The sequence below is a fragment of the Condylura cristata genome, unplaced genomic scaffold, assembly GCF_000260355.1.
Source record: "Condylura cristata isolate star-nosed mole 26May11 unplaced genomic scaffold, ConCri1.0 scaffold00003, whole genome shotgun sequence".
NCBI lineage: Eukaryota > Metazoa > Chordata > Mammalia > Eulipotyphla > Talpidae > Condylura > Condylura cristata.
The window spans coordinates 49,514,908-49,534,145 of record NW_004567104.1 but is presented as its reverse complement, the minus strand read 5'-3'; the positions used below and the strand labels follow the sequence as shown (position 1 = coordinate 49,534,145).

At 34.7% G+C, this 19,238-nt stretch overlaps 1 protein-coding gene across 2 annotated transcripts in view; it reads left to right on the top strand.

Moving 5' to 3' along the window:
* The window catches only part of EPHA6 (EPH receptor A6), a 563,177-nt gene that overhangs the window by 347,266 nt on the left and 196,673 nt on the right, over window positions 1-19,238 (top strand). The window lies entirely within an intron of this gene.

Sequence of the window (19,238 nt, the reverse complement as noted above, 5' to 3'; positions counted from 1 at the left end):
TTTATATATATATAAAATAAAGTATGTGTGTGTATATCTGCCTACATGAAAACATAAAGACATGACTTTAATCTTTTTATTTGCAGAGTACCATTATGAAATAAATAATTTCAAATTATCTAACATTCTTTACATTTACATTAACTCTATGCAAGTGATCTATTTGTTTTCTGTATCTTACTGTGAGTTCACAATTCTTAACATTATTGTGAATGGACAGATATTTATATAAGACCTGTGTGAAGAAATAAGAATAGCTTAAGTATTGCTTTATACTTTTTTTTCCCCCAAGTTAACAGTAGTTCAATGAATTTAAATAGACTACCAAGAGTTCTTGGTAAAATAGCAGATTTGTAAAATGTTTGGCTGTGTGTGTACAGGCATGAGTTACATTAATGAGTACATCATCATGTTGTGGAGACCATCAAAGTAGCAGAATACAGCAGCTTTACCATCAGGTATTAAATAGCTGATCACAATACACTGATTTTTTTTTTAAGATTTATTTATGCATATAGAACTGGGATACAGGCCAGAAGTGCAGGGGCAGTGAGGATTCACTGGAGACAAAGTGGGGAGCAAAACAGGCAGATCACAAAGTACACTGCTGAAGGGAGCAGCATGCAACACAGGAGAGGTCTGCTGCACCATGTGGGTCACCTCCAGGGCTGCGGATCGAACTCACTCTGATGTGGCTGCAGCTAGTTTGCAGTGCTGTGCCCTAACCCGTTGTGCCACCAGGGAGGGCCACACAATACACTGATCTTTTAATACTCTGCTGCTTTTGGAAAATGAAGCATCTTTTAAAAAATACTCTTGGCATTATGGCTCTTTTTGAATTAAATACTTACCTTATTTTCTGGATACAAAACCAGAGAGAATAACAATTTTTTTCAGTAGACAATTTTAGCATTCCCATAAGTAATAAGCAATTAAATATTACTTGCTAAAGTTAGCATAGTTTAGCATAGTTTTATATATATATATATATATATATATATATATATACACACACACATAAATATGTGTTCATGATACATGTGTTCGGCTTTCATACACATTTCCTATTCTCATTCTGAGATGAATAAATTAAAGTGGCAGTATTTTCAATATTTTTGTAGAAAGCATTATCCTTAAAAGTAAAAATAGTTTATTTCTCTATTTGATATAAAATGTGTTCTAAATTTCACATAATGAGAGAGAAACTGAAGAGCGCTTGGAAGGAAGGAGCAACAACTAAAACAAGCAGTAGGATGTTGAACTATTAAAACATTTACTCCATCAACCAACAAAATATAGATGGGCTGGATATAGAAGTGTACATGGTAATTCAAAGATTAAAATGACAAATGTGTTCCCTACTTTCCCAAAAACCAGGGAGAGGTTTCAAAAATTAAACAAGACTAGAATACAAGGTTATATATGCTGTTTCTGGGAGCACAAGGAGAAGAACCTTAGCAAATGTATCAAAAAAAAAAAAAAGCTTCCCCGAATGATGTGATATTTCAAAGGAGACATCAGAGATGCAAAACACTTGGCGATGAAAATGAAGGGGTACAGAGCAAATTGGGAGTTGGATAAGAGGATTGGAGAGCTTCTCATGTGTATGTATTCAGGTAAATGATGAGAAAGAACATGGAGCTTTCTAGTAACTACAAGAATTTTGCTATGGCTAGAACCATGTTTCATAAAATGTGGGCCCTGCACCAGCAGTATCTGAAAAATCAGTGAAAATACTACAAATACACATTTTCTGACCCCATTGTGCAACTACTGAATCAGAAAACTGGGTGGGCCCCAATATTCTGTTTTAACAAGCCCCCTAAGGGATTGTAAAACACACTCAGAGAAGCAGCATCTTGGTCAGATTAGGTAGGGTTAAGGAGTGGGAGATGATGATCTTGGTACAGGAAAAACAACACGTGCTAGAGTCACAGGCCTGGGCCAGGTAATGCATTTCCTTATCTTGCCACCAAAGCTAAAACCTTGAGTATTTTTCTTTCAGTTATCTGTAATGTGGCAGATGGGCTAAGCAGTCACAGTAAACTTACCACAAATGACTTCTCTGGAGCCATTGCTAACACATCTAATTATTTTCTCACCTTCATTTTATCCCCACTAAAAATAAAACCTTTCAGATATCTTTTTCATTGTCACACTTATAGCTGTCATAACTTCCAAATTCCCTGGAGACAACTGTAGTCTTAAAACTTCACCTACAGAAGGTGCCGGAACCTTGGGAATTATCGATTTAAATTCAAACGCATGCTTGCACTCTGCCAGTGTGTAAGCCTGCATATTTCTCCTTGACAGTTCATATCTTGTCTCTGAACTTTCAAGACATAGTGAATTATGACCTGCTTACTAGCACCTCCTGAGAAAACAAGCTGAGCCCTCCCACACCAAACCATCAGCAAAATGGGAAGTCCTGGAAATTAAGTTATCTGGGAAACTTCATGAATCTAGATATAGTAGAGATGAAGGTGAGAGGTTAGCAAAGCAAAGTTAGACACCAAGACTATTATGCCAAAGTGTCACTGTCCTGACCCAGATTAGGTTACCTGTGTGTATGTTCTAGCTGGTGAAGCCAGCATTATACATTCAATTATATAACACAGAGATCAGTTTCTTTGCTGATGAGAAGTCTCAATTCCAGACAGTAATAAAGGGAACCTGCTAAATTATCTTCCCTAACTCTAAAAATGTAAAACTTCCTAATGAAATAATTTAAAATCTTGGTCAAACTAAGCACTGTCATTCTCTAGGTATACTACTCAATAAACTCAATTTAGTATATTTGACCTTTGGTTTCCTCATCAGAAATCTAGAAATGTATTTGTTTGCACACTGATTTACTTAACCAATATTGTGAAAGCCTACTCTATTTATTAAATGATCTGCTTGCTGTGGAAACAGTAGAAATAACAACAATCCTAAATGCCCTAGAATGTTCCTACATTTTAGAGAAAAGTGACAGTAAAGAAACATTAAGTATTCAGAATGTCAGGTGTTGCAAAAATATGTTGTGTTGCCTAGAACCCCCCCTTTCTGTTTATGTAACTACCTCATCACAGTTCATCTTCATTTTCCCATTTCTGCTTCCCTCATACCCACAAGTGTCCATACTGAGGATGCTCCTCAATAAACCTGCTACCTGAACAGTTCTATTAACAGAGTCTGCATTCTAGAAACTCCATCTTAGTCAAAACAGAAAGTGCTCTGGAGAAGCGTAAAGCTGAAAAGGAGGTTAAGGAGTGCCTGCCTCCTCGTGTGATCATTAAATGTTAACTATCACTGTGATCCTAGCTACTACTGCAAAGTAGGAGACCAGCAAAAAATTCATGTTAGAGAGCCTTATTGTTGGCTTTGGATAAAAGGCAGAGTATAGATAACCAGAAAACAAGTAAAATGTGCATGATAGTAAATAATCTGTGCAATTCAATTTGCCAGATAGTTCAGAGATAGGCAACTAATGAGATCTAGTAGTGCAGTAATTTGTTTAAAAACTGAAGCTTTGGATTGAACCCTGGATTTAGATCTAGAGTCTACCACTTTCTAAATATCAGGCCATGTGGGTGAGTCAGTAATGTACTTTGCACCTCAGTTTCTACATCTGGAAAATGGACATATGATTGCCCCCTACTTTTTAGTATTCTTTTGAGTGTACAATGATTTCAGTGCACATGAAGCTCTAAGCAGCATATCCACTCCTCCTATGGTTAGAGTTCAGTAAGTGTGCGTTATTATTGATACTGTTATTATTCATAACAATTCTCAACCATAAAATTCCAATTGTGACTTCAAAACTGTATTTAAAAAAATAAAAAACAAAGCAATATTCTTCATTATATTATTGTACCTAAAAACCCTACTATATTCATTGAGCCCTTCTGAGGGAAACACCTTCATTGAGTCCGATAGGATAGTTTGAATGAACCTGTACTTTCAGTTCCTCTTCATCTCCATGAAAAGGAAATAAATTTAAAAAAAAAGGGGGGGGGGTTGGAGAAGAGGAATGTAATTGTAGCAAGAAAGCTATCTTTGAGCTCCCTTTGTGGAATCCTCTTCAGTTTTCAGGTAGAAATGGCTAGACTTATGTACCTACAGCAACCTAGCCCATTACAAATATTTAGAAACTAAATAATTGACTTCATTGTACAGGAATAAGTAATCCAGAAAAAATCAAATGTAGCTGTATATTAAAAAGTATGTTTCAGCTGAGAACTTGTATGAACTTTCTAAGCACAGACATTCTTGTTTTAGGGAGAATTTTACTTTTGTGAAGTATGAATAGATATAAATTTGAGAATATTTGAACTTTAGTAAAGTCACATTTTACCTTGGGTAATGACTGGAAAGGAGATTACTACATCCTTTTCCAGACTAATCTGAATTGCCTGGCAGACAAAGAGCGCCAAATGAGAAACAAATTTGGGGTTATCTAACTACCATTAGCACATTTTTCTTTTTTCTGTCATGTTTCATAAGAAACCTCAAAATGTCTTGAACCCATCTAAATCATTATAACCATTAATTGTCTGTTAGAGACAACCTTCTTACTACTCATTGTAGGAGCTTTTTATAATTAGTTGGCTGTCTTTTTGCCACTTTCTCTCATTCTGCCTAATATCCATTGGGGTGATTGGTTTCAAGCTGTAATAAACAATGCAATTAAGACACTCAGTGTTTTTTTCTTTTTTTTTAAGTTATATACCTTTGCAGTTGCACCTTCCTTGAATTTAGCTGTTATTGAAGGGTTGTATATCATTCACTATCAGATGCTACCATACCCTCAAGATTATTAAAGGATGTAGGTAAGATAAATGTAATGAATTTTTGTTAAAAAGAAAAGCACAACTTTTCCACATGAAACTGTGCCAAGCACTGTTTCCCCCAGTGTTCTTCCTGCTTAAAGTGGCAGGTGAAATACTTAATTGGAAAGTAAGATAAAAAAGTGAGTAAATAGGCCCTCCCTGGTGGCGCAGCGGGTTAAAACACAGCACTGAGAAGCTAAAGCCACTTCCCCATGAGTTCGATTCCTGATTGCCCCGGAGGTCAGAAATCGAACTCATGCGGAAGTGGCCCTCTGCTACCCTCAGCAGTGTACTTCGTAGATCTGCCTGTTCTGTTACCAGCTCTGTCTCTGGTGAAGCCTCTCACCACCCCTGAGCCTCTGGCCTGTACCCTAGTTCTGTATGAACAAATAGATCTTAAAAAAAAAAAAGTGAGTAAATAGTAAATTGATGGAGTTAGTCTATCTTTGCATTGACCAGGAACCTCTCGAGGCCTCTAAGGTCTGAAGACTTACATACATAAGGAAAGATGTGGTCTCCCACTTGTTCCATTAACTGGAAAGATAGTTAAAAGTGTCTCATATATTCTCTTAGCTTAATAGTTTTTACTATAGAAATTGGGGGTCCAGCCTGGTGAGGAACAACAAAGTTCACCTTGGAAACTGAAAAACAGTGAAATAAAATACTTTTTGTTAGTATTCAAAAGACAAGCATGGTGAAAAATCTCATTTGAAGCTAGGTATATGCACCGTGTGTGTGTGTGTGTGTGTGTGTGTGTGTTTGAGTATCTGTTAACAATTGATTTTGTAAAGCTAATAGATGAGAGTGCCCTGATATAGACATACTCTCTTTGGGAAGGGCTCACTCCTTGTGAGGCTAGGTTTTCTGTTGATTTTGAATAAACTATGTAGAATCTGAAAGGGACAGATTCCACAGTGGGCTTCCTCAATCTCCATATCTTTACCTTTGAGTCTGCACTCTAGACAGTCCCAACAGCAATCTGATGCCTGATTGGCTCTTGTGCTTTTTAATCTAGGCATTGGGGCCTAAGAATCTTAGTTTCTATAGCTGGGTCCCTGGCTGTGCTAATTCCTTCTACCTCCCTTCCCCACAACTCCTTGTGTGAGTCAGTCTTGTGATGCTTCCTTTGGATTTTCTATTCTTTCATCAAAGTCATTAAATCACTTTAACTAAAGAATTGAGGGAATTACAAAGATAGTGGAATGTCAGATCCTAGGAAGAAAACTGGATGGTTTAAACAGTTAAGTAGTATGACTTTCCCATATATCCACTACATATCCCATATGCCCTGAATTTTTATGAGGATATTTTTTCCAAAAAGAAAGCAAACATACAAACAAACAACAAATGAGTAACAGAGGAATTTAGACTTTTACCTACATTTCTATTCTCTGTAAAAAATATTTGAGGCAGTTTAAAAAATATATGCAAAATGCTTCAAAATTTGTATCTAGAAGTAAAAAAGAAAAAAAAATTAGATCCAAAAAGTAGAAGGGTTGTACACCTTCTACTGCATAGAGGCTTCTGGAAGCAACCAGAGAACAGGGAAGGGGTCCACACCAGGGCTTGAAGCACTCATGCTGTGAGGAAGACAGGAAGGGCACTGAGGATAATTGCCTGGAACAGAGAGTTTCTGCAACAAATGCAGAAGCTTTATTTGTTTGTTCTAATGTTTTCTGACCACAACCTTTGGTAGAAACAGGCCCAAGGTAAAGAGTCACTAACCTATGTTGATTTTTTTTGTGGTAGGAGAGAGGGGAGTAACAAAAGAAGGCTACTTAATACATTCAGCTCCTATAGACTTCAAGAAGGAAATGTAACTAGAAAGTCAATCACAGAATCACCCTTTAAATGTATTTTCTAAATATTTTTAGTTACAGGGTCTTTTGTCAGCAACTAAAAAGTTCAATCACCTTATTAAATAGAGTGTTCGGTATACCATTAGCTAGGTTAAACAAAACAAGAAACAAAAATGTCCCACACAGAGCCTCAGGGGAAATATGGGAAGTGCTTAGGCTTCAAAAGGAGCTGAAGACAGGAGAAACCAGAAAGCTTGCAAATGCAGTCAATCATTTTCTTGGTCCACATAGCCACTCCTCTGTTTCTCTCTCTAAAGACTAGTTGGATCTGCCACAGAGTTCATTTAGGAAAAGTTACCTATCTGCTTCATGTCTTGCAAATTTCCATTTCCCCTTCATTTCTAACTGCCAGTTGACTGAATCTAATCCCAGATTCCAAGAAGGCACTGTGGCTGGCCCAATTTCAATCCCTAATTCAGCTCATAGAAGTAGGAGTCTGACCAAGAGAACAATCTCTTCCAAGGCCCTTTGTAGAGGTGAAAGCAGGTTTCAGGAACAGGGCTTAAAAATAGCACAAAAAAATGTTAAGAATCTTGAATTTAGTCCTAGATAAAGGTTTTGAACGCTTTTAAAATTGGGGGGAGGGAGGGGGACAGAGATATAAAATCTTTCTACTGATCTTTCTACTGTTAAAACCAAAATGGCAATATGTTTGCCCATGCAAAAATAAAGCCTCCCACATTTGCACTGAAATGGGCTGCAGACAAAGCAAAACACTGTCCTTAGGAAGCTAATCTGATTCTGCTTCCACTAGCAGGCATATTTTACATAGAAAGTGCAGAATTCTACACCAGAGGACACCGGAAAAAAAAAAATGATGATTCTGGACTGGAAAATTTTCATAGCAGATGTTCCAAGTTTCATCAAAAAGAAATCCAAGGAGTAATGCTCCCATGGACAAAAGTTACATTGAACTGTATCTTCTGCACCATGCTTGCCTGCATGAGCTACAGAATAAGTATGCTTGTTCAGAATAGACAGGTTGAATAGCTTTGATCAATTTCCTTTTGTCTACTAAAGAAAATGACTTTAGTTTTGATAAAGTTAATACAATGCATTTCTTTCTAGCAACAATAAATTGAGAGAACCATTTGTTTCCAGAAATCAATTCTAGTTGAAAATTAAACCCATATCATCAGTATATAGGAAGAGGCTTGTTTTTCTCTACCAAGCTGGCACATACCCATTTTGTCTCTATTCAGTATCATATCATCACATATTAGCTTAAAAGATGAGTAAACAAAACACAATATTGTTTGTAGTATATGAAATATGAATGGGTATCAGGATAATTTTCTCCTTTAATTCATCTACAGAAGGATATTTGCTCTCACATCTCCATTATCATACATAGTGTTTCACTTTTGAGTTAACTTGATTTCCTAGGCAATGAAGTCCAAATTTAATGAAAGATTACTATGCAGAAAAGACAGTCTTCTTTCCTTAAAAACAATAGTCATAAGTCCCTAAAATGCCCCTGCTTCTAAATACCACATACTTAACTTAGAGACTTCGCATGCAGTTTAAGGGAAGATATAACATAAATAAATGAGGAAACACTGAGAAAATTGACTAAGCCATGGTTTTGTGAAACTATCAGTTTTTCCTTTTATAAAATAGAGTATGTTATCTTTGAATCTCCCTAGAATCAACGTTAGTGATCAATTAGGTAACTATTTGGAAGCTATTCAGAACAGGCTTCCAGCAGTTTCAATGATCAAAAAACTTTCTATACAACCTACTCACTTTCAGGAGATAATCCAGTGATTTTGATATAACAAATATCAAGACTCTGATAGGTGCCTGAGATCTGAATTATTTGGGGTATGTGCTAAGAGAAATCATCTCCTTTAGCACATTGTTAGTTAAATGTGCTTCTAACAAGTACTTCTACTAAAACCATATAAGGGACAAGTGTAGCGTCAAATCTGCTTCAAAGCAATTATGGGAATTAAGTAGATGTCTTCAACAGGAATTAATTTTGTTCTAGATTTGGTGCTAATGTGTTTAGAATTAGATAGGTTTAAACTGGGCATTTTTTTCCCCAATCTTTTTTTTTATCATGCTCTCTTGCTAAGCTTGCCAGAAATGTCTGTTTATGTTTTTATTTTTGATGTGTTTGCTTTATATTCATGAACTTTTTATTAAATCAGTGCATGAAATTCATTAACTATAGAAAGCACTCTAGGTAGAACATTTGATATTCTTTGTATAACAAAAGATTGTCTTATAAATCTAATACCTCCTACCCCATTTCATCTTATCTGCCAATTCCATTCCTCCAGTTGTGGTGGTAAATATTTAGGGAACTATGTTCAACTAGATAAATAAATAGTAAAGGGAGGTAGCAAATATAAGAACATAATAAAAAAATGAGTCATTGCTCTCCCTAATTTGGAAATATAAAGACCCATTTTCCCTCCCTTCTCATCATATTAGGATATGCATATGGGTGAATAGTGTTCACCCTTTCCTTTTGGTTGATTAAATTAGATATGACTCTGGTGACAAAAACCCATTTGGCTCAATGAAAACATAAGACAGGTATGGCCATAAAGTTGATGAGTAGTGTAATATTCAGGCCAAATCCACACTCTACAGCCCTATCTTCAAGGATTTTCTTTCTCAGTCTCATTCAGTTTTCTTCTCTGTTGGGCATATTTTCAGGCAGGTTTTTCCCATGTATTTGCAACAGTTTATATTTCCAGTAAAAATTGCAATTCTGAATAGTCACATCTCTATCCACTGTACTCCTGAACCTGAGTATGAACTATGAACGGTAACTGTGCAGGAGGTACATATGCTGACTCATGTCACTTCAAATTTTCAAGATCCTATCCCTTGCCGCTCCAGCTTCCTTCCTACTCTTCCTCTTGATCTGCTCCTCAAATATTTAAGAGTACATATGAACAAACTCCTGAAGGTGATGTGATGTTTTGTGTGTCCATATTTGTGAAGTTGTTTCTTCAAACTAGAATATGTACTCTTCACCATGGCAACATGCAATTTTTTTCTAAGTATTTCAGGTTTAGTTTAAGAATCCATTTCTTTTTTAAACTTTCCTCCATTTTTTCTTTTAGAGATTATCACTTTCCTTCTTCCTCATGATCCTCACAATTATCTCCACTTTACTGTGTATCATTTTAGATTTCAAAATCAGTCACCCTCGCTACTTGGAGGGAGGGAAACTTTGCTTTAGTTTTCTTTGTCTTTATACTTCTTATATCCTAATATTTAGCATAATCTAAATGAGCAATAATAATGTGTTTTTGAATGAGCAGTGAATCAGTGAATAAGCATTTCCTCAAGAAATTCCTATAACATTTTCTAAATAAATCAATGTGTGATTTTTATTAGTAATATTTTCCTGTTTTATTCTTTGAAAAAAAAAACCTTTAAAATGTGTGATCTCTATAAATTTAATTACAAACCCATTTATCTTAAAATATACTAATTATTATATTAAGAAACTGTACCCTCAAGGACTCAGAAAGAGCTGCCTATCACTATGCAAATTATGGCACATGTAGAATAATATTTGAAATTGAATAGCATTGGTTCCAGGTCAGTGGTCTAGGGTATTTGTGAAGAAATACTATTCTCACTGGATCTTAAAACAAAACAAAGAAAAAACAGGACCGGGGGCCTCCCTGGTGACCTAAGGATTAAGTCTCTGCACTATCATACTACTGCCTGAGTTCAATCTCCAGTGAGGGAGCTAACTCATTTATGGCTCAGCTGACCTCTCCTGTCTTCCCCTCAGCAGTGTTGTTCAGTAGGTCCACCTGGTCTGCTCCCCACTCTGTCTCTGGTGAATCTTCTCACCCCCTGCACCTCTTGCCTAGATACCCTAGTTTTACTATGCTTAAATAAATTGATCAATCTTTAAAAAAGGACCAAATGTATATATGAAGACATAAATATTTCAGTTGCAAAAAATGTTATCAAAGACTTATCTCAACTACCACTAATACTATGAAGAATAAATAAAAACAAATTAAATCCTGAATGTTTAAGATGTTAATAGCACCAGATATTAAAATGCTTCAATGTATTTTCCTTGTGTTTCAATATTTGTAGCAAGGCATGTGACCATTTAATAATACACACAAGAAATCTGTATTAAAAAAAAAAAAAAGAATGTTTCATTACCCTGTTCTGCCTGTCTCTGCTCTGCCTTTCCATCAAGTTGTACTGAACACAAATTTTCCAATTATTCCTATGTCATTTTTACCTGACAAGTAAATTAAGGTCATCAAAAAGAGTGAATCTTGGAATCTTATGAGTCCCAATGTAGCTTTATGTACTCAACTGCATTGTTTCTGGAGAAGTGTCAGAGCAGTGGAGAAAGGCATAGCTGTGAAATCACTTTCTCAAAAAGTATAATCCCAGCCAAGGGTCTCCACTTAAGCAGAAATGATCCATGCAGTTTGTTTTCATCCAGCTAAGAATTCAATAACTGGCTTACTTGAGTGAAACAGAGACTCTCTTAACCATGCTCTTCTCTCCCCCCCGCCCCCACAATTTTAGAGGCATTTTCCCTATTTTAGATGCCATCAAATATTGAATGAATGTAAAAGGAAGTTGTTAGTACAATACCATGCCAGTGTATCTTCCTCTAAATATATACTTTTAAAACCTAATCAAGGATATTAGAATTAAAATTTTAACTCACTCTATTTCTATCAGTTTATCTCTGAGTCTGCTAAATGCCAAAATACAAATGTGTACAGAACCACTTATAAATAAAGCTAGGATACTTTTTTTATTATTATCAGTTATCTATGTAAAATCTTCTTTGATTAGGGGACATTTAGACTTTGTATCTAAATGTGTTTTTATCACTCTTCATGAAAACATGCATCTGTTAATTCCTATAAAGTATAAAGACACTACAATAATTTCATGTGACCTAGAAAGTTGAAAAATATCACCTCTGCCCCCAAGAAGCTTATAGTACAGTTAAGTGATTCCCAAAATACTGAAATTCAGAGAAAATGAATATTATTATAATTGATGTTTTCAGAGGTTTAATGTTATTATTCCTATAATTTTAAAATACTTTAAAAAAATTTAATTGATCTTGGGTGTTTATGTTTCTAGTTTGATATATAACAAAGAGTCAGTCATCCAGTACTCTTTGAGTTTTATAAGTCTATTTCATCCTAAATCTTGAGTTGTGTATATTTTGGAATTTTGTGTCAGATTTTAGATCCCCCTTTATGTCAATCAGCCTAGCAATGTGTACTGCCGTTCAACTCAGTCTTGTTGGATATCTCGTCCCTCGTCTTAACTTACGTAGTAGACTTACTCCTCCTAGACTGCTTTTGAACTTGGACGTTAGTAAACATGTGTGAAGGAATTGTGTGAGGCATAGAATCTCTATGATAAAACCTGAATTCTTTGATATGTGGACATCTATCTGTTAGGTGTCTCTATAGATGCTCTTTCTCCCAGTGTTTGCCAATATTCCTCTATCCTCCACATCATTGAAGTTGTCATCTAGCTGAATTCAGATATTTATAAAATGAGTATATGAACTACAAAAATAACTGGGAGGATAGGAGAGAATGTATATGAATCTAAAAAATACTTAAGATAAGGCATGGCAGGATTCATGATTCATTGAAAAGCAAGGTAAAGAATTGTGTGAAGATTGTATCAAAGTTTATAGTCCTGGACATGCCTAAAAATGGGGTACCCAGTGACGTAATGATGGGAAAGATTGGATATTTTCAAATATTATTTAAATATAATTATGTAATCACATAATGTGAGATAAGTTAGAAAGAGGCACTGTGAAAAGGCAATATAGTAGAAAATTATGAAACTAGCCTCATCATGTAGGACTGAAGCCTGAAATGAGATTGTGCTAGTGGCAGTACAAAGACATAATATGAAATATAATAAAAATTTGACTCTGGATTTCAAGTTGTAGCAATAGATAAAATCACAGATAACCTCAAAAACACTCAAGAAGATAACATCATAGTATAAACTTACTCTAGTAAAAGTTTTTACTCAGCTTCATTTGTAGCTCATATTCATGTCCCTGTAACCTTGGTATTGAAATTTTACACTGATTTGACCCTGGTTTTATATTAATATTACATATAATGTTTGTGTGTGTGTATTACTACATCTGTATGTATGGGGATCATTTCATAAGATTAAACCAATCTGGTTTCCATATATGACCTGAGAGGAGAAAATTTTACCTGGGGAAAAAAAAAAGCTGAGGATTCCTTTAGTTGATTGTCAGTAAATTTTAAGATTAATTTACTGGTAACTGCAAATACATTATTTTGTTGAGACTTTTTCTGTACTTATTAAAAAATCATTTTGGTAAAATGATGAGATAATATCATTTGAAATATTGACATTTCCCTCAAGAAATGGAGGTTTATATATAAAAGATATGACTATGATACAAATGTGGACTGCCAGTTATTTCACTGGAAGCATTTTGAGAACTACTTTATTCAAAAAAAAGATCTGTTGTCTTCAATAACTTTAAAAAGATACTTGTAACAGAACAGAACTAATTTTAATGCTATTCCACACAAAATGACGCAGAATACAAATAACACATTTTACTTTGAAATGTAAATATAAACTAGAATATTCTTGATTACAGCGAGACAAAAATCATAGGCCTCCTTAGAAGAAAATTCTATGGTTAAAAATACCCAAATTGCTTTTCTTTCATACCTCTGTACAGACATGAAATTTATTTTTTTAAGTATTTATATTTCAAGTAAAGAACATCACTTTTTTCACTCTAAACAGTAACATTTAAAGCAAGCCTTACTTCATAATACCATCTAAACTTAGGCCAGGCAGTAGCTAGGTGCTAAGCCCCTGTTCAGTAACAATTTTGCGACTCTTTTTTGTATAATCACCTCTTCTTAAGGAGTGTCCTTTTATCCTCAAACCATAGATTATATTTACCCTCTTCTAAAACAACAGCCTTATTCCATGAAACTCCCAATCAGCTAGTCACCAATAAACTTAATTTCGTACCAAGAATTTCATTGATGTTCACTATATGAGTAAATGTAAATATATATATTTCTCCTACAAAACATTGGAAACAATCTTTTCAGGATAGGAAATGTGAATAGATGTGAAACAACAGAGAAATTACTATATTTTATGGAATTAATTTGCAAATGATTTTCTAGTTTGTGTCCACTTCAGTGAATCAAGTCTTTCTTTGAGGCTCTAACCAAATAACTCCTCCTCCTCACCCTAACACAATTATTTTCCAAAATCTTCCTCTGCCCAATCCCTTCTAAGAGCTTTCTGTTCTCTTCTAGAGATGCTGGCAGTTTCCCCTTTATAACAACTCTGGCACATATTAACTACAATATTCTTGATTACAGAAAGACAAAAATCATTTTTAGATAGATAAATTGTTATTTATTTATTGCTTATCTTCTTCACAGAACTGTAAGTCCAGGAGGGCAGTAACTATCATTTTGTTCAACAGTATATCACAGTGTGTATCTCACTGCCTGCCATGTAATAGGTGCTCAATAAATATTTGTTGAATTCATGAATTCTTGAATTTTCATTTCTAAACTTAATTAAATGTAGGAGTCTGTACTTTCCAGTAGCTCTTATCTTCTAGAACACAGTATCTTCAAGCATGCGTGAAAATTGTATTATCCTAATTAAAATCCTATTGGGTTGACTTACTTCACATGCATAGTATGTACTTCACATACATATATCTTCAATATAAATCTGCTTTACATATCAAGTAGAAGATGGGGTTGTATATTACCCCCTCATTTAATATGATTTTTAAGAGAATCTTCCAGTATAAACAATTATTGAATCTATTATCACACACAAAAGAATACTTAGTGAGTTACTGTGATATATCAGACCTTATAGGTTTCCTATACTAGTTTTGTGGGGCTACTATCACAAATTACCACAAACTTGGTGGCCTAAAACAACAGAAATTCATTCTCTCACAATAAGAGGCCAGAAACATATGTTCATCTGGAATTTTAGGAAAGAATCCTTCCTTGAATCTCCCAGCTTTGTGAGGCATTAGGCATTCCTTGGCTTGTGTCTGAATTACTCTAAATACTGTCTCTCTTTTCATTGGTCTTCTCTTCTTTGTCTTCTGTTTGTTTTTGTGTCTTTTTAAAGAGCACTTATCATTGGATTTGGATCCACCCAGTTACTCCAGTGTGATTGAGATCCTTAGTTAAGCAAATGTCTTAGATGGGGAAGAAGCTGGTTAGGGTAGCAAGGAGCAACTCATTAATGGTATTAACCAGTGTGAAAATAAAATCTCCATCTTCGTAGAATTTGCTGTCTAATTTAAAAGGAGGATTATAAAATTGTATTTTGAATAATATATGACAGAAATGGTAGAAGTAGCAGAAAGTCTTTTGGAAACATGTCTGAGAATTTAACCAAATTTAAACAACCAGATAAAAACTCTCAAAGTGATGTGATGTTCTTGTAGGAGGATTGAATAAAAAAATTACCATAAGAGAGTTTCTCACAAACATGAGCTAAAAAAACCTTAAAATTTTGTAGAACCACAAAAGATCCAGAATACCCAAAGCAATCTTGAAAACAGCAAAGCAGAAGGCATCTTTCCTAAATTCAAAACACTAGTAAAACTAATGTGGTGGCCCTCCCTGCTGGTGCAGCGGGTTAAAGCACTGCACTAAGAAGCTTAAGCCACTTCCGCATGAGTTCGATCCCCAATCCCTGCCTGCTCCGGAGGTGACCATATGGTGAGGCAGACATCTCCTGACCCACTCGCTGCTCCCCTCAGCAGTGTACCTCGTCGATCTGCCTGTTCTGCTCCCCACTCTGTTCCTGGTGAATCCTCTCACCCTCCACATCTCTGGCCTGTACCCAGTTCTGTATGAATAAATAAATAAATCTTTAAAAAAAAATAATGTGGAGCCAAATAGAGAGCCCAAAAATAGATACATACATAAATGATTAAAATATAACAGAGGAGCAAAACATACACAACAAAGAAAGTTTCTTCAATAAATGGTGTTGGGAAAACTGTACAGCCATATATAAAAGAATGAATATGTGCCACTGTTTTATAACCTACATAAAAATTAACTGAGATATTAATTAAAGACCTGAAGGTAAGCTCTAAAACCATAAAACTTCTAGAAGAGATAGGCAATAACAAAACTCATAGATATAGGGACAGGTTGGTAGGGCTAACAGGAGGTGAGGAGGGGAGTAAAATTGGGAAGGGATTAAGAACTACAAAATGCCAGTTGTAAAATAGGTCATGAAGTAAATGTACTGCAAAATCTATATGTAGTTAGTGATACTATATTGTATTTTGAAAGTTATTAAAGGAGTAAACCCTGAAAGTTCTCATCATAAGAACAAAATAATTGTAACTATATGGATGATAACTGGACTTATTGTGGAGATCCTTATACATTAAATACAAGTATTAAATCATGCTGAATATTAATGTTTTATGTCAATTCTCAAATTTTAAACGTGGGACCAGAAGAAATTCAGTGTGAGTAGAGAAGAATAAAAGGTGAATTTGGAGATGTATACTAGAACCATTTGTAGAGAGCCTTATCAACAGGTTTAGGGCTCTGGGCTTTATCCTAACATTCAGAACTGCGTGTTGACCAACACTAATATATTAAAGGGCAAACACTATCTTGATCCAGACTAAAACTTACAGCACGGGTCCTAAGTGTTCCTCTAATTTCCCTGTGGTGAATCTTTTCTTTCCATTATTTGGTAGCCTTAATAGATAACATAGTAAACTTGCAGTGAAAATTGTGATAAGATTATTTAGTTGAACATTCTTATTTTGTAGACATTTTGTGTTCATGAAAACAGTGGTATACAATCCTGGCAATAGAGCGGGTTTAGAGCCTGGCACATCAGGATTGGATTGGCAACTTTCCTGTGTACAAAGTGTTCATGCAACCTTTGCAAGTAATATAACCACTTAGAGTGGGAATAATAATATCTACTTATTAAGGCTGTCATGCAAGCAAGTTTTATTGTAAACTTAAAACATTACATAGTGCTAGAGGATATTTTACTATAAGATAAATAGTACTGGTGGTGGTGATGATGATGATGATGATGATGATGTTCACACTCTTTTCATAATCATCCTAGCCCCATCATCCACTGCATTTTACTCTAGCATAATGGTCCATCACATTACACACACTTTTAAATGACTTCCATATTATAGTATTATTATTTTTGTAATCCACCAAAGAGTATCTTAGGATCCCTAGTACAGAAGTTTAAGAAAATAATTATGCAACAATATGTACTTTTCAAAATGATGCAGCTTAATATTCTATTATCTAATTAAAATTTTAATTGAAGCAAAGTTCACAAATATGTAATCACCACTGTGAAAAAGGAGATGTATTTGTAAACTGACTGCTAAGCAATTATTTAAGTCAAACAACCTGATTTTCATTTTTCCAATTTCTGGCCTATAGAAGATGCTTTGTAGGTGGTCATTATTTTTATTATCACTTTAGTTCACATCTCAAATAAGGATTCCCCTGCACATTCTAGAGATAAACAATGAAGAACTGGCCTTAGCCTCCCATAACTTCTGAGAGGACAGAGAAGCCTTCAGTATTCCAGGTGTTGGCAGAGAAGCCCTTCCACAGATAAGTCAGGTAGAAGGCAGAATCAGCCTTAGATTAACATGTGGTATCTATTCAAGAATCTGTTCATTATTCAGCACAATTTTTCTTTAACACGGAAATTTGTTTTTCAGAAGGCACCCAATTACATAATTTCTACCGTCATCTGAACTTTGAAGACATAATATCAATAAATTACTTGCTACCTAGCCAAACAAAAAAAGATGTGCTCCAGGCCTAAAACTGAAACTATATTATGTTTAAAACTTAAACTAAGTAAATAGCTTCTTTTAAAGGTCAACTTCTTTATCTTCAAGAAGTTAGTTTTGTTTTCTGTATCTATTCATGACAATTTCACTAAATAATTTTCAATGAAAAATGTGACATTTTAGAGCGTACCTTAATTTCTATTGTATCAATGCGGTTTTGAAGGTTAGGGAATTCAGTAAGAACCTAATAAATAATTTCCAGTACATAATTCATTGAATAAGATGTATCTATTTAGCTTGTATTGTGAGCCAAAATAGAACATTGAAATAGATTGCCTGGAAATGTCTTGATTAAATCAGTGACAAACTCATATGCCAAATTTTAGTAAATATTTTTTAGCAAAAATAGACATAAATGATTTTTAAATTTAAATATGTGCTTCTTTAAAACCCTTTTAAATGCGTTGATTGGTTTCTTACTGACTCAATAATAACATTTAAGACTCAGATATTCTCTAATAAATGTCATTTTTATGAGGAAGTTATAATACTAGATATAAATTTGTACTGTGTCCAGCATCCTTTATTCCCAGGAAAGATCTACTTCTGTGGTAGCCTTAAAGTACTCACAAATTATTATGGTAGAGAATTAAGCTCTTCACTTTTCAATTATATTCTTACTGTTTGTATAGTTATAAGTTTGCTGCTTATAATTGATTGTTAGTAGATTTTTTTATAGTTATCAAAATGAAATTTAAGCTATAGTCAAGTTAAGGGACATTAAAGGGGTGAACAATTTGATATTGATAATTAACTGAATCATAACTGTAAAATATAGGGACCAAACCCAAAGAGACCAGCACTTGGAATTTGAGGACTACAGCCCTAACACACAGACCCAAGCCCTCCCAAGGCTGGGAGGGCTTCTCTTCACTACAGAAGGCAGTTCAACAGTCATGTCCTCTATGGAAATTGGAACTGAAATCAGGAAACTTCTTACTGAAGTGATAATAGCCAAAGTGGGAGAGGGTTAGGATTTTCACTCCTAGGCAATCTTCAAGGGCAGGATGTGTTTTCATTTTTTTCTGGAGGTGACCTGGTGTGGGCATCCCTGGGCACACTGGTGCCTCCCAGGAGGTGCCTCCCCATACTGTTCTGGTTTGAACCAGTCTCTGGTGGCTCCATTTGCTTGCTTATTTCATCTTTCTTCTTCTTTATATATATATATATACACATATATACATATATTTTGTTTTTGTTAAAGGAGAAATGAAACAAGACCACAAAGCTTGAATTCTCATGATTGTCATGTATGAGCTGAGAGGAGTTCTTTAACTTCTCTGAGCTTTAATTTCCTTGCCACTGTTATTAAGCAATTTTCCATACCACATGTAAAAGACTGAACTTCAATAATATAGAAAACTAGAAGTACTAATGAATTCATTGACCAATGTATTTCAAAAGATTCCTGAAATTTCCTTAGCAATTTTAAGCTCCTATTTTCTCAATGAGGAGTAATATGTTTTTACTATATGTTATCTAGTCTTTCTTTATAAAAGGAGGCTTTCAAGTATATTTTTAAAACTTTATCAGGTCAGACATCTTAGCACCTAACATGTAAGCAGACTCTTTTGCTGCAGAAGTGGGAATTCATAACTGTAGTGTTTGATTAAGCACTATGAAATATAAAGATTTTCATTCTTTATATAT